General features: G+C 37.0%; 1 protein-coding gene across 4 annotated transcripts in view; it reads right to left on the minus strand.

Moving 5' to 3' along the window:
- Positions 1–14,270, minus strand: part of TENM1 (teneurin transmembrane protein 1) — an 831,890-nt gene that overhangs the window by 592,495 nt on the left and 225,125 nt on the right. The gene's annotated exons all lie outside the window — the stretch shown is intronic.

Below are 14,270 nucleotides of genomic sequence, written 5' to 3' on the forward strand. Positions count from 1 at the left end.
AAGATTAACCCTGCACATCCCACATTTGAAATGAAAACTGGTAAGAGAACTACATTCAGAAAGAACACATTCTTGCTTCTGGTTTAATATTACATTTAAGACAGGGGCTCTGAGTAAGGGAAGGATTCTGAGTGAGAGAGCTCATGGAATAAAGTGTCCTTGAGGGGGACTGAACTCTTTGTGCTCATAATGTGGCTTTTGAGCCTCAGGCCTGCAGAGCATTCTTAATGAGTTAGGTGGTGGTAGATTTTTGTTCTTCATAGTACTGAGAGGATGTAAACACTTCTGGTGAGTATACTGGTACAGGAACAGCAGGATCTAAATCGGTTTTGGAAATAGCAATATTAAACTTCATGATAAATCACCGAAAGAACCCCCTTTCCCCATAGAATGCTGAGCTAGGAGCCACTGAAGGTCTTAGGGCCAGTAGAGGCATTAACTGCTCTACTTAGCACGGAGAGTTTTGAGAAGATCAAGTGTCATCTGAGATGTCAAAGTCCTCTGTAAATTTAAAAGCCCTGTAAAAATGTTCTTATTTTCATTCTTTACATTATTTTGTCATCACCATTTCAGTCCACTGTTGCAACTTTGCAACTTGGTCTTTTCATACAATGTTTAAAAATGTAGTTAGAAACCAATCAACTTTATGATTTTATTTTGCAGTGAAATTGACTCTTATTTTTCTTCAGCTCTTCACCATATGTATTTTCAAAGAAATCTATAGACATCCAAATGGTGGCTCCTCTATCATGTACACTATCTCATATTTTGGAATTCTTATTGCATTTATGCCAAGCACATAGAACACAGAAATCATTCAAAAAAGGCTTTTAGCTTTTCAAAGCATGATGTAGGCTGATTTTTATTGATCGACTGATTGATCGATTGATTGATTGATTGATTGATTGATTGATTTAGAGATGGAGTCTTGCTCAGTCGCCCAGGCTGGAGTTCAGTGGTGCGATCTCGGCTCACAGCAAGCTCCGTCTCCCAGGTTCACGCCATTCTTCTGCCTCAGCCTCCCGAGTAGCTAGGACTACAGGCGCCCGCCACCATGCCCGGCTAATTTTTTTTGTATTTTTAGTAGAGACGGGATTTCACCATGTTGGCCAGGATGGTCTCGATCTCCTGACCTTGTGATCCACCCGCCTCGGCCTCCCAAAGTGCTGGGATTACAGGCGTGAGCCACCACGCCCGGCCTATGTAGGCTGATTTTTAAAAAAAGGCTTATACATTTGACTGATATATGTTTTAAATGTTTCTTCTTTTGTGGTATGAACAAAGTTTCACAAGTCAAGGTCTTCTTTTCCTAATCAAATGTCAAGGTGTTCTTTTCCTAATCAAATGTTAAGGTCTTGAAGGCAGGATGTGAGTCTTAATGTCTCTTTATATCCCCCACACCGCTAAGTATTACTTTAGGCACACACGTAGTAGAAACTATTTAACTCCTGAACCTACAAACTGTGTATGGAGACACCTAGTTTGGTTTGAACTAATATGAGAGATGAGCATGCTTAAATAGAAAGCAGCAGATATGAACATATACATATATATATATATACACACACACCAATGATTCAACAACAATCTAATCTCACGCCAGTATACTGGCTTCATATACTGTCTACACACCCATAACTTCTCAGTTTACAGCTTCAGCATGGGTCTTGACCCTGAGCCACAACTTTGAATATCCAACTGCCTACTCAGTATCTGTACTTGGGTATCTAAAAGATACGTCAAACACAGTATGTTCAAAAGTGAGCTCTTAATTCCCACCCCTTTCCAAACCTAATCCTTCCATAGTATTCTTTATATTGATATTAATAGATGGCCACAAGGCTCTTCTGTTTGCTCAGGCCAAAGAACTTGAAGTCATTTTTGACTCCCGTCTTTCACATCCCACATGCAATCCATCAGTAAATCCTGTTGGTCTTGCCTTTGAAATGTATCCAGAATCCAACCAGATCTCTTCAATTTCCCACTACCACATCAGTTCAAGCCATCATATCCCTCCTGGATTATTGCAATTGTTTCCTAATTGGTTTCCTTCTTACATTACTGCCCTCCACACTGCAGCCAGAATAAAACTTTAAGTCATATCACGTCTCTCCTTTGCTCAGAAGCATGTACCCTACTCTACCTTTGCTCATGTACCCTAGCTGCACTAACCCTCTTGCTGTTTGTGAAAACACCAGGCATATATTTGTGCCTCACAGCCTTTGCAACCTCCCATAAAAAAATACCAAAAAATGGTACGTCTCATCTTTCTTCTTGTCTTTCAAAGAACTTATTACCAAATTACACACTATATATTTTACTTATTTGTTTATCATCTGCCATCTGTCTCTGCCCACTAAAACATAAGCTCCATGAAGGGAGGCATTTTTATCTCTTCTATTCATTGCTATATGATTCAGAAAAAGCATAGTACCTTGCATATAGTAGAGACTTGGTCAATACATGTTGAATGAATAAATAAACAACTGTTGCAAACTCTCAAGAGGGGCTGGAGAGAACGTGGAAAGGTATAAGCCATAGTCTCTGCCCCTGAGGAACTCATAGCTTAATATACACAATAAGTAAACAACTCTACTACAAAGCAGAATGAAGTGGCTTGTATACACAAAAGACAAAAACAGTAATGTTTGAGCACTAAAGATGAAGATATTGGAAAAGGATTGCACTTGATTCAGCTAGTTGTCACCACAACCATTGAAATTCCATTGAGCATCTATAACACCAGTTTTAATCTCTTCTTAGGTTTCCATAACATGATCTTCAGGAGATGCTATGGAAACCTAAGAAGAAAGGTGGACAGTTGTCTTACCTTGCTACCAACAGTGCAAATTGAGAACTGTACCAATAGTAGGCTTCCAGAGATGTAGTTTTACAGCCAAGGATTAGACTTTCACCCAGAAAAGGAAGCATCTATAAAATTCACCTAACGTCTAAACAGGTCTTTCCTTTCTACAAATGCCACAGCTTCCCTGGTCCATTCCATATCCAGCCACGTCTTTTCTTTTCATGGAACACCGATGATTCACACAGCTTTAATCTAGCCCCGAGAGCTTTCTTAAGCTATGTGCACCTATTTCAACTGTAAAGTGGGCAGCTTTACTCGAAGGTCCCTTAGGTATGGCAAGTCAGTATTTCCTCCCTCCCAAAACGTGTTCATCTTCTCCAACTTCCCCATCTCTGTTAATGGCCACATTAGTAGTTCAAGTCAGAAACCTAGAACTTACCACTCCTCCATCCACACAAGCATCTAACTAATTGCTAGGTCGCATTGCAATCTCCAGTCTCTCTCTTCCTTTCCATCCCAGTTGCCACTGCTTTAGCTCAGTCCCTCATCAGTTCTGCCTGAACTGTAGATGTTCCTTCCCCCATACCCTTCCTGCTCCAGCCCATCCTCCACACTGCCACTAGGGTCATCATCAGAATGACCAATGTAAAGTTCTTCAGTGGCTGCGAGAGCTGAACTATAAAAGAAATGTATTAGTGGACTAGATACTGGAAACAACAAGGGAAAATAAATTTGACAAGGGTAGTCGCATTATTAAAAATATACAAAGATAGTCTCAAATTTCTAAGCTGCTCAAGAATATTAAATACTCAAAGTAGAGTTTAGGTAAATAAAAATGGTTGCTGAGTGGGATAAAATATGTATACAGAAACTTTGAAAAACTTGCTCAGTTTTTCTGTTAAAGTAAAACAACACCAAAAAATTAAATCTATTAATTAAAATACAAAAATAAAATTAAAAGGTAAAAATAATTCACCTAACTTCATTTCAACGAATTCATTTCAACTTAAGCTTTATTAACTTAACTTCATTTCAACTTAAACTTCAGTTGATTATGAATCTCTACTAATCTTAATGCCACTCAAACCTAACAATTTAAATTTAAAAAAGAAAAATGTCTCACTTTGAATGCTGAATGTTGTGTTTTGGCAAATATGATTTATCATGTTAAAATCACCCTTATTTTTATGTATGGAAACCTAGGCTTTCTCTTTTCCCTCCATAGGTTTATTTGTAACGAGAGAGAGAGAAAGAGAGAGAGACTTTCCTATAGCCATTTGGAAACCCTTTCAAATTTCCAATCATAACTATTCATAGCCATGAATCAGCTAGGAATGTCATATCTATTCAAGGTTATTGAGTGCCCTTGGAAGCAATCTTCCTTCAAACCACAAAAGTAGCATAAATTAAGAGAAAATAATCCTTTCCTGCTCCTCGACACTCAACGATAACTTTTTGTCCTAAAATTTGTGTCAGTGGACCCAGGTGACAAGGAAAACTTTCCAGGTCTCTCAAAGCATGTGATATGGAGGTACACACAATTATGTGTGCCTAGAGTTGTGAAATCATAACTGTGATATTTGTCAAAGGCTTGAGAAACAGAGTTTGAATTCACTAATAAATAGCTCATTTTTTTCAAAATAAAAAAGCAGAAAACATTAAGAAAAGGATTAATATTTTAAATTCGCCAGTGGTTGAAAGCATAATAATTCTGAAAGAATGTTGTTCCAAATACTCTATGGTAAAGGATAAGTTCATATGTGCTTAATTGACTTTTTCATTCAGTGCCCATCATGGCATCCTGGGGGTCCACTGTCAAGTAAATGTTATTTAGACATGATGATGAAGCTGTCAACTTACAGAAAAACCAAATATATATAAAATGCTATTCACATCCAAATAATATCATTTCTATATTATTTTGATAATGATAAACTCTAAGACAAAGCAAATGTGTATGGAAAACACATGCTGCTATGGAACAGAGTGCAAAACAAAGTCAATTATAGTTTTTACTGCAGAAGATGCCTTCAGATAGTCCACAAAGTATGAATTCAAATGTCAACATCTGTGGCTTGCTCTTGTGCTTTAAACTCTCTACTTGCTAACAAGACAAACTCTAAGTGACTTTAGAAGAGAGCCATGGAGACTTATGTTCATTTATTTAGTCACTGTAAGGTTAGGGAGAGACAACTTACTATGTGGAAATCATTGACCTTCAAGTGACAGAATTATCACAATAAAAGTAACAGCAGCAGCAGCTGTAGCAGCTAACTCATAAAGCAGTTATCAGGTACCAGGTGCTATATCAGTGCTTTTCCTACACTAACTCATTTAATTCTTATAGCACCCTGTGAGGTAGGTACTGTTTTAAATCCCCATTTTGCAGATAAAGAAAACCAAGGAACAGAGAAGTTAAGTTTCTTGCCAAGATCACACATGTAGTAAACGGCAGGACTGAGATTTCAATTCCTACAGTCTGTCTCCAGTGGCCCCACTCTTAACCACTCATCTACACTGCTCTTCAGAACATGTGGCAGAATGATCTTAGGAAAATCACCTCCCCTTTCTCAGGGCATTCTTTTTCTAAATGTAAAATAAGGAGATTGGATTATCTCAAAGAACTCTTCCAACTCTAAAATTCTACAATTGTTTATGAAATGTGAAGGGAAGTTTAGATTGATTTGCAAAAAATAAAATGATGAGTATAAAGGCCATGTTTACATTATTTATCATTCCTTCTCCTCTTCCCTTTCTTCCTTTCTCCTCCTCTCCCTATCCCTAGCCTTCTCACACATACTCCAATCTACTGTAGCATAGCTGAACTAAAATATTGTTTTGAATCCGTGGACCTGAGTATATATCTATGCACTGGGGATAACCTTTCCTACTCTATCCTTTTATTTTCTTTCTGTTTCTCATTCTTAATCACATACACTGCCCCCTCAAAATGGGAACCTGTTTCCTGGTTTACCCTCAGAAAATACAGTCTGGTCCTACTCATAGCAGATGCTTATAGTTTGGAACTTCCACCAAATAGTCTCACTCCACCTCAGAAAAATAAACTAAAGGGTACATAGAACATTGCCTAAGGATACCAGGCCTTCATAGCACAACAGATAGAGGAAATGAGGCCACACAGTGCCTGAGGAATAGCTGGCAAAGGAGGATAGTACTCTTTGGAATTACTACAATAATTTTTCCTTAATAAGGACCTATTACATTAATGCAGATTGACTGATTCAGAAAACACTGGATTTAGGAAGCTCTTAAAAGAAAGGTGAAATTCTGACTGATTCTCCTCTTAACTTTCTTTGTTTTTCTAAGGAAGCACTTAAGAAGTGAACTGCTGTGGGTGTGAGAAAATAAAAGCTATAAAAGTACAAGCAACAGGTACTTGAGAGGATGTGGAGAAATAGGAACACTTTTACACTGTTGGTGGGACTGTAAACTAGTTCAACCATTGTGGAAGACAGTGTGGTGATTCCTCAAGGATCTAGCACTAGAAATACCATTTGACCCAGCCATCCCATTACTGGGTATGTACCCAAAGGACTATAAATCATGCTGCTATAAAGACACATGCACACGTATGCTCATGGCGGCACTATTCACAATAGCAAAGACTTGGAACCAACCCAAATGTCCAACAATGATAGACTGGATTAAGAAAATGTGGCACATAGACACCATGGAATACTATGCAGCCATGAAAAAGGATGAGTTCATGTCCTTTGTAGGGACATGGATGAAGCTGGAAACCATCATTCTCAGCAAACCATCACAAGGACAGAAAACCAAACACCGCATGTTCTCACTCATAGGTGGGAAATGAACAATGAGTACACTTGGACAAAGGAAGGGGAACATCACACACTGGGGCCTGTTGTGGGGTGAGGGGAGGGGGGAGGGATAGCATTAGGAGATATACCTAATGTAAATGACGAGTTAATGGGTGCAGCACACCAACATGGCACATGCATACATATGTAACAAACCTGCACATTGTGCACATGTACCCTACAACTTAAAGTATAATAATAATAAAAAAAAGTACATAATCACCTAATCTCCCCCATAATCCTACCAGCCTGTAAGAGTGACTACTGTCATTCTGGTCCATTTCCCTTCAGTCATAATATGCACACAAATTTCTTCATGTTGCTTCCTTCGCGCTAGATGATTTTTTGCATGCTTCTACACGATATCTGTAACAATCATTTTTAGTGGCTGGGTAGAGTGAAGGCACAGTAATTTACATATGCATTCCCCAATTGTTGGATATTTACACTCCTCCCTCACCATTTACAAGTATTATAACTGAAGCCATATAAAGATACCATGAACATCTTCAATTTTTTTTTATTATTTCCTTACAGTAAATTCCAAGAAGTTGAATTAATGAGCCAAAAGCTTTGAACATTTTTGTGGATTGAGGGGATTGTAATGATTTACACTGCCATTAGCAATGTGTGGGAACACTCTCTTCTTTCATTGTACCCTTGTCAACTTTGAGTATTATTTTTAATGTCTATTTAAAATAAGTAAATTAATTGTGCTTTTAGTTTGAATTTCCTTATTAGTGAGGCTGAATACTTTTTCTGTACGAGTTTGCTAGTTATATTTCCTTGCTTATTAACTGTCTATTTATGGGGCTTTTGCACATTTACCTATTGAGAACCTGAGTTTTAAAAAAATTAAATCGGGCTAGGCGTGGTGGCTAACGCCTGTAATCCCAGCACTTTGAGAGGCCTAGGCGGACAGATCACGAGGTCAGGAGTATGAGAACAGCCTGGCCAACATGGTGAAACCCCGTCTCTACTAAAAATACACAAAGTAGCCAGGTGTCTTGGTGGGCTCCTGTAATCCCAGCTACTCGGGATGCTGAGGCAGGAGAATTGCTTGAACCCGGGAGGCATAGGTTGCAGTGAGACGAGATCGTGCCACTGCACTTCAGCCTAGGTGACAGAGCAAGACTCCATCTCGAAAAAAAAAAAATTAAATCATATTGATGTCATAAAACAAGTATATTAACCCTTTATCCATAGTATTTGTTGAAACTATCTTTCACAGTCTGTTTGCCATTTTCATTTTTGTTCTTTTTGTTGATGAATGTTACTCTAAAAGGAAAACATGGTCACCAACTGGACATAAACAAGTTGCTTTAGAAAAATATGACAAAACTTTGTAAAACCAAGAGTTTTTCCAAAAACAATTTGTTAGTCTAATTATTCAGTGGCTGCTTGATTGACTTCATTTAGTTAGTCAGAAAACGAATTATAGTTTGATTGAATCCTAACACTGAAAAAGAACACATCAGTTTGTGTGTGATGACAGCTTACATAAGCATATAAAGCTTAAAGGACTAGTCTGATTTTGTCATGGAATTGGTCAGTTCTTTTGGTTTCACATGGAAACAGCCATAACATTTTAGTAAATAAAAAGAGAAGTAAATCACCACTTTTTAGGAGATGGGCTGAGAATTTTATGTACTGAATATGGGACTTCTTCTCCAGAAAATGATGGCTTTCAAAGTAGACTGCTTGCATGGCACATAGACATTCTATTATGTCAAAGAGATAACACTCAAGAGTTGAACTGAAATTATTTACTGCTATCTTAGTTTGTTTTGTGCCATCTTAGTTTGTTTTGTGTTGATATAACAGAATACCTGAGACGGGCTAATTTATAAAGAAAAGAGATTTATTTCCTACAGTTCTGGACACTGGAAAGTCCAGGTCAAGGGGACACAACTAGTTAGAGCTTTCTTGCTGTGTCAATTCATGATAGAAGGTAGGAAAGCAAGAAAGCCATCTTGAGTTAACTTTTGTATAAGGTGTAAGGAAGGGGTCCAGTTTCAGTTTTCTGCCTATGGCTAGCCAGTTTTCCCAATACCATTTATTAAATCGGGAATCCTTTCCCCACTGCTTGTTTTTGTCAGGTTTGTCAAAGATCAGATGGTTGTAGATGTGTAGCATTATTTCTGAGGTCTCTGTTCTGTTCCATTGGTCTATATATTTGTTTTGGTACCAGTACCATGCTGTTTTGGATACTGTAGCCTTGTAGTATAGTTTGAAGTCAGGTAGCATGATGCCTCCAGTTTTGTCTTTTTGCTTAGGATTGTCTTGGCTATACGGGATCTTTTTTGGTTCCATAAGAAATTTAAAGTAGTTTTTTTCTAATTCTGTGAAGAAAGTCAATGGTAGCTTGATGGGGATAGCATTGAATCTATAAATTACTTTGGGCGGTATGGCCATTTCCATGATATTGATTCTTCATATCCATGAGCATGGAATGTTTTTCCATTTGTTTGTGTCCTCTCTTATTTCCTTGAGCAGTGGTTTTTAATTCTCCTTGAAGAGGTCCTTCACATCCCTTGTAAGTTGTATTCCTAGGTATTTTATTCTCTTTGTAGCAATTGTGAATGGGAGTTCACTCATGATTTGGCTCTCTGTCTATTATTGGCATATAGGAATGCTTGTGATTTTTGCACATTGATTTTGTATCCTGAGACTTTGCTGAAGTTGCTTATCATAAAAAAGGATGAGTTCATGTCCTTTGCAGGGACATGGATGAAGCTGGAAACCACCATTCTCAGCAAACTAACACAGGAACAGATAACCAAACACTGCATGTTCTCACTCATAAATGGGAATTGGACAATGAGAACACATGGACACAGGGAGGGGAACATCACACACCGGGACCTGTCGGGGGAGTGGGAGAATAGGGGAGGGAAATACCTGATGTAGATGATGAGTTGATGGGTGCAGCAAACCACCATGGCACATGTATACCTATGTAACAAACCTGAACGTTCTGCACATGTATCCCAGAACTCAAAGTATAATACTACCACTACTACTACTACTAATAATAAAGCAAGAAAGCATAAGAGAGCAAGAAGGCATCAAAGTTGCTTTTACAACAGACCCACTCTCTTGATAATGAACCCACGCTCGTCATAATGGCATTAATCCATTGATGGCAGCAGAGCCCTCATTTCCTATTCATCTGTTAAAGTTCCCACCTTTCAACACTGTTACTTTGGACATTAAGTTTCCAACACATAAACTTTGGAGGACACATTCAAACCATAACAATGGCATTAGTTTACATGTATTTGTTTAATCTACCTGTTCTATTAACATTTTAAAAATATTACAATGGAATAATAAAAGGTCCATCCTGCAAAAATATTCCTTCAAAACTGATTTGACTCAATTGCAAAAACACCTGCAGTCCATATCCTCAAGGTGCTTTGGAAGGCTCTTTAGGACACTTTAAAAGAGAAAAATGGAAGTTGCTTAATTCTACAATTAAATAGCGATGATCTCACATCTCTTTTTGTAGATTCTTGATTTTTCTGAATGAATGTGTCTTTATTTTTCTCATTATTTTTGTTAAAGCCTCAAAACTTTTCATGGACACCAATGTTGGATCACATGAGACAAGTGGAGAGGTAAAGAATTAGTGAATGGAAAAGTTGGTGGTGCCACTGATTTCCATAAAGAAGCTCTAACACAAATTATTTTGGAGGCTTACTCTCATTTAGTATTTACCATTGCTGCTTAGGGAATCTTGACTCCAAATCTACCCCATAGATACCGCACACACACGTCTGAACAAAATTCTCAGGGACTGACATTATATATATATATATAAAATAATTTTGAAGATTTATTGAGTATTTCACATGATCCCATTAGATAAATGGCAACAGCTTAGTGCCTCCCAAAATGAGGGCCCAGGAACTCTGGTTCATGTCTCAAATTCATTGGAGCAGAAATTTTTTGTAACGGTGTAAATACCCAGCATATTTCTATCCCTTAGTAATTTGCAAATAATATACAATTCTGAGTTGCAGTAATATCCATCTCCATCACACCCTTTCTTTTGGAACTCCAGCACCTTCTAAAGTAATTTCAAATTATCTTTTTCTTATTACTTCTCAGTATCCTTTGTGGTGGATTATGTAGATCACCTAAACACTTCATATAGGAAACAATCTTCAAGGAAATTGAAGGTAACTCGATGTATAAAAGCTTTTTTACTCTTTAGAGAAGAACAATAGCTGCTTATTTCCACAAATAAACAATCATATTCAATTCATTTTTCTACAATGAAATCCATTGGGGTTTTGTAACTTTTATAGTAATTTTAGCATTAAAGTACTTATGCAAAATGTAATATCAAATTTAATACAGTATCTTGAAAAGTAATAGGCTTTAAATATGGTCTTATACAACCAAAGATATAACTTTCTTCTAGAGTTTCCAAATAGCAAGTATTAATCATAGCTTTCTACTGCCATTCATCTTCAGCATTAGCTTAGTGAAATCAACACTGTATCTGTAACCTCCTCAAGTTTCATGTATAACAACTGGAAGCAGTAGCATTTCTACTGCTTACTACTGGAGACTCATTTTCAATTATGCTAAAGATTAGACTGAAAAGGAGCTAATCAAAATAACATAACATATTCAACAAAGATACACACCCTTTAGTGACTTAATTGCAGAGGTGGATACAGAGGTTAACAATGATTGTCGGGACTTGTACCAAATATTTTGCTGTGGTGGGCAAATGATAACTATGCCAAAGGCAGCAGACTGTATTAGAAAGATCTGTATATAAGCGTTCTAAAAGGAAGCTCTAGACCCAACTTTATGACAAAATAGCATTCCTTTATTTCATATCTATGAAGTGGGGAAATACCTACTATCATTATTTTTATGAATCTCACAGGGTTGTCATGGCTAGCACATGAGAATAATTAGACTGGAAGTTTTAAAAAATACAAGTACCAGAGGAAAACTTCTGGTATAGGTTAAAGTTGTCAGCTTTCTTAAATACTACTACAAATAATAATTAGTAATATTATTTAATACTATACTTAGTTAATATTAATTATAACTAATCATTATTTTTATCAAAATTAAAAGAACTAGAAAGAAGATACAGGTACTCTTTTAAGCAACTTTCATCCATAATCACATTTAATCCTCAAAAATGTTATAATATGTTTCCTCATTTTACAGATGAGGAAACAGAAGCACAGAGAGGTTAACTAATTTCACCAAGATCACACAGCTAGTGGAGCTAGAATTTAAATCCGAAAGTTCTGGCTCCAGAGCCTGTACTCTTAATTTCTTTGCTATGTGGCAGTCACAGAATCTCTGAAATAAGGTTCAAAGGAAGCTGGAGGAATCAGTGTAGGAAACTCAAGTAAGACTTTCAGGTGCAGTTTGGAAAGAGACTAAGAAGACTTTAGATCCTACAGAGCATCTGAAAAAGTATTTGGCCTTGCTTATGTAACAAAGAAAATAAGCTTCTTGGATAAGAATGGCATAACGAGGCCCAGAAAAAAGGGAATCTATATCCAGTTTCATTCATAGCATCCTAAGATCCTAAGATGCTATGAATGAAACCAGAAAAGCTATGAAGACATGGCTGCTCTGCAAGGTTATTAGGTGTCAGTCTATAACACAATTCCCCCTACCTACCCTATTTCTCACTTACTACATAACCAGATGAAAGAGGGCTAGAATTGACTTGATGTTGTTGGGTCAATGTGTAATCAGTTTGATACAGATCTCCGCACCATTCCAGGCCACAAGCAGGAAATTTGCTGACCTCCTCAGCCTCCCTACCAGCAAATATTCAGGAAGAACATAGCAAAAATAGAACTGTAATTTTCTCCTTTGTGATTCCCTCTTCTAATATCCATATTTTCATATTCACCTACATGGCATAGTACAATGTAATTGCAAATGGGTTGCTACCATAGAGAGTAGGGTTGGCATAATGTAGCAGAAAGGGCATTGAACTTGGAGTCAGAAAGTCTGAGCTTGGGCCCATTGTGTCACATACTGTATGACACTGGATAAATCAGTTAACTTCCCTTCCTTTTTCATACTAAAGATTAAATGCCCTTTCTCCCTCAGAGTGCTGGCAGATGACTCAAATAAAAGAATACACATGAAAAGGCCATGTAAACCGTAAGGCATTTTATACAGTTATGATTACTAATACCTTTTGTGATTGTAAATGTATCAAAACTAGGCTGTCTGTTGTTTTGAGAAAATATCATTCAGGGAGTCAATGTTTATGCCAGATGTTGTGGGCCATACCAGAATAACTAAGTGCTAGATCAAATTACTGAACTTGTTGCTTTGTTTTTGTTGTTGATTTGTTTACTGTTTATTTTTCTAAATAGCATTATTGAGTTTAATTTTCATAAATACAATTCACCCATTTTAAGTGTAAAATTCAATGATTTGGGGTTCATTTACAGAGTTGTGAAACCGTTACCACCATCCATATTTGAAACATTTCCATCACCCTAAAAATAATTCCTAAATCTAGTAAGCAGTCATTCCCAATATCCCTTCTTTCCCAACCCCTGGCGACCACTAATCTACTTTCTGTCTCTATGAATCTGCCTGTTATGGACATTTTCTGTAAATTAAATTAAATCATACAATATATGGTCTCTTCCACTTGGCTTCTTTCACAATGCTCTTGAGGTTTATCCATATTGTAGTGTGTATCAGTATTTCATGTCCTTTTAAATTTCTGAATATATTCCTTTTTACATGTTGTGTTATTCTGCCCCTTTCTCTGTCACCTTCTGGGACTCACATTATCCATGTGTTGATATGCTTGATGTTGTCCCACACATCTTTGAGGCTCTGTTTATTGTGTGTGTGTGTGTGTGTGTGTGTGTGTGTGAGAGAGAGAGAGAGAGAGAGAGAGAGAGAGAGAGAGAGAGAGAGAGAGAGAGATCTTTTTCCTCTCTGTTTTTCAGATTGGATAATATCTACAGATCAATCTTCAAGTCAGCTGATTGTTTCTTTTGCCATATTCAATCTGCTTTTGAGTCTCTCTAGTGAATTTTTCATTTAAATTATGATACTTTTGAATCCTAGAATTTCCAGTTAGTCTTTTCATAATTTCTACTTCTTTCTTGAAAATCAATAATTTGGTCATTTTTGTCATACTTTCCATTAAGCCTTTATTGATGGTTTATTTTACTAGTCTGAACATATGTATAATAGTTGCTTTGAAGATTTGTCTGCTAATTGCAAAAGCTGGAGACACTCAGCGACAGTTTATATAGACTTTTTTGTTGTTTTACTGAGGATGAGTTATACTCTTCTATTTATTTGCATATATCATAGTGTTTTTTAATGTTGAAAACTGGACATTTTAGATAATATAGTATAGCAGCTCTGGATTCTGATTTTTTCTCTCTGAAGTTTATTGTTACATTTTGTCCGTTAGTTTCTTTATTTAGTCACTTGCCTGGGCTATATCTGTGAAATATGTCACTCTATGGTATGTAGCTGCTGATTTCCTTTGTCAATTTTTCTGTCACATTCTTTTTAAGTCTGGTTTCCTACGGGTCACTCCTGTGTCCTTGTAGCATTGTGGCTGGTCAATGATTGTGCAGAGGTTGTGC

This window comes from Gorilla gorilla, chromosome X, assembly GCF_029281585.2.
Source record: "Gorilla gorilla gorilla isolate KB3781 chromosome X, NHGRI_mGorGor1-v2.1_pri, whole genome shotgun sequence".
NCBI classification, from domain to species: Eukaryota; Metazoa; Chordata; class Mammalia; order Primates; family Hominidae; genus Gorilla; species Gorilla gorilla.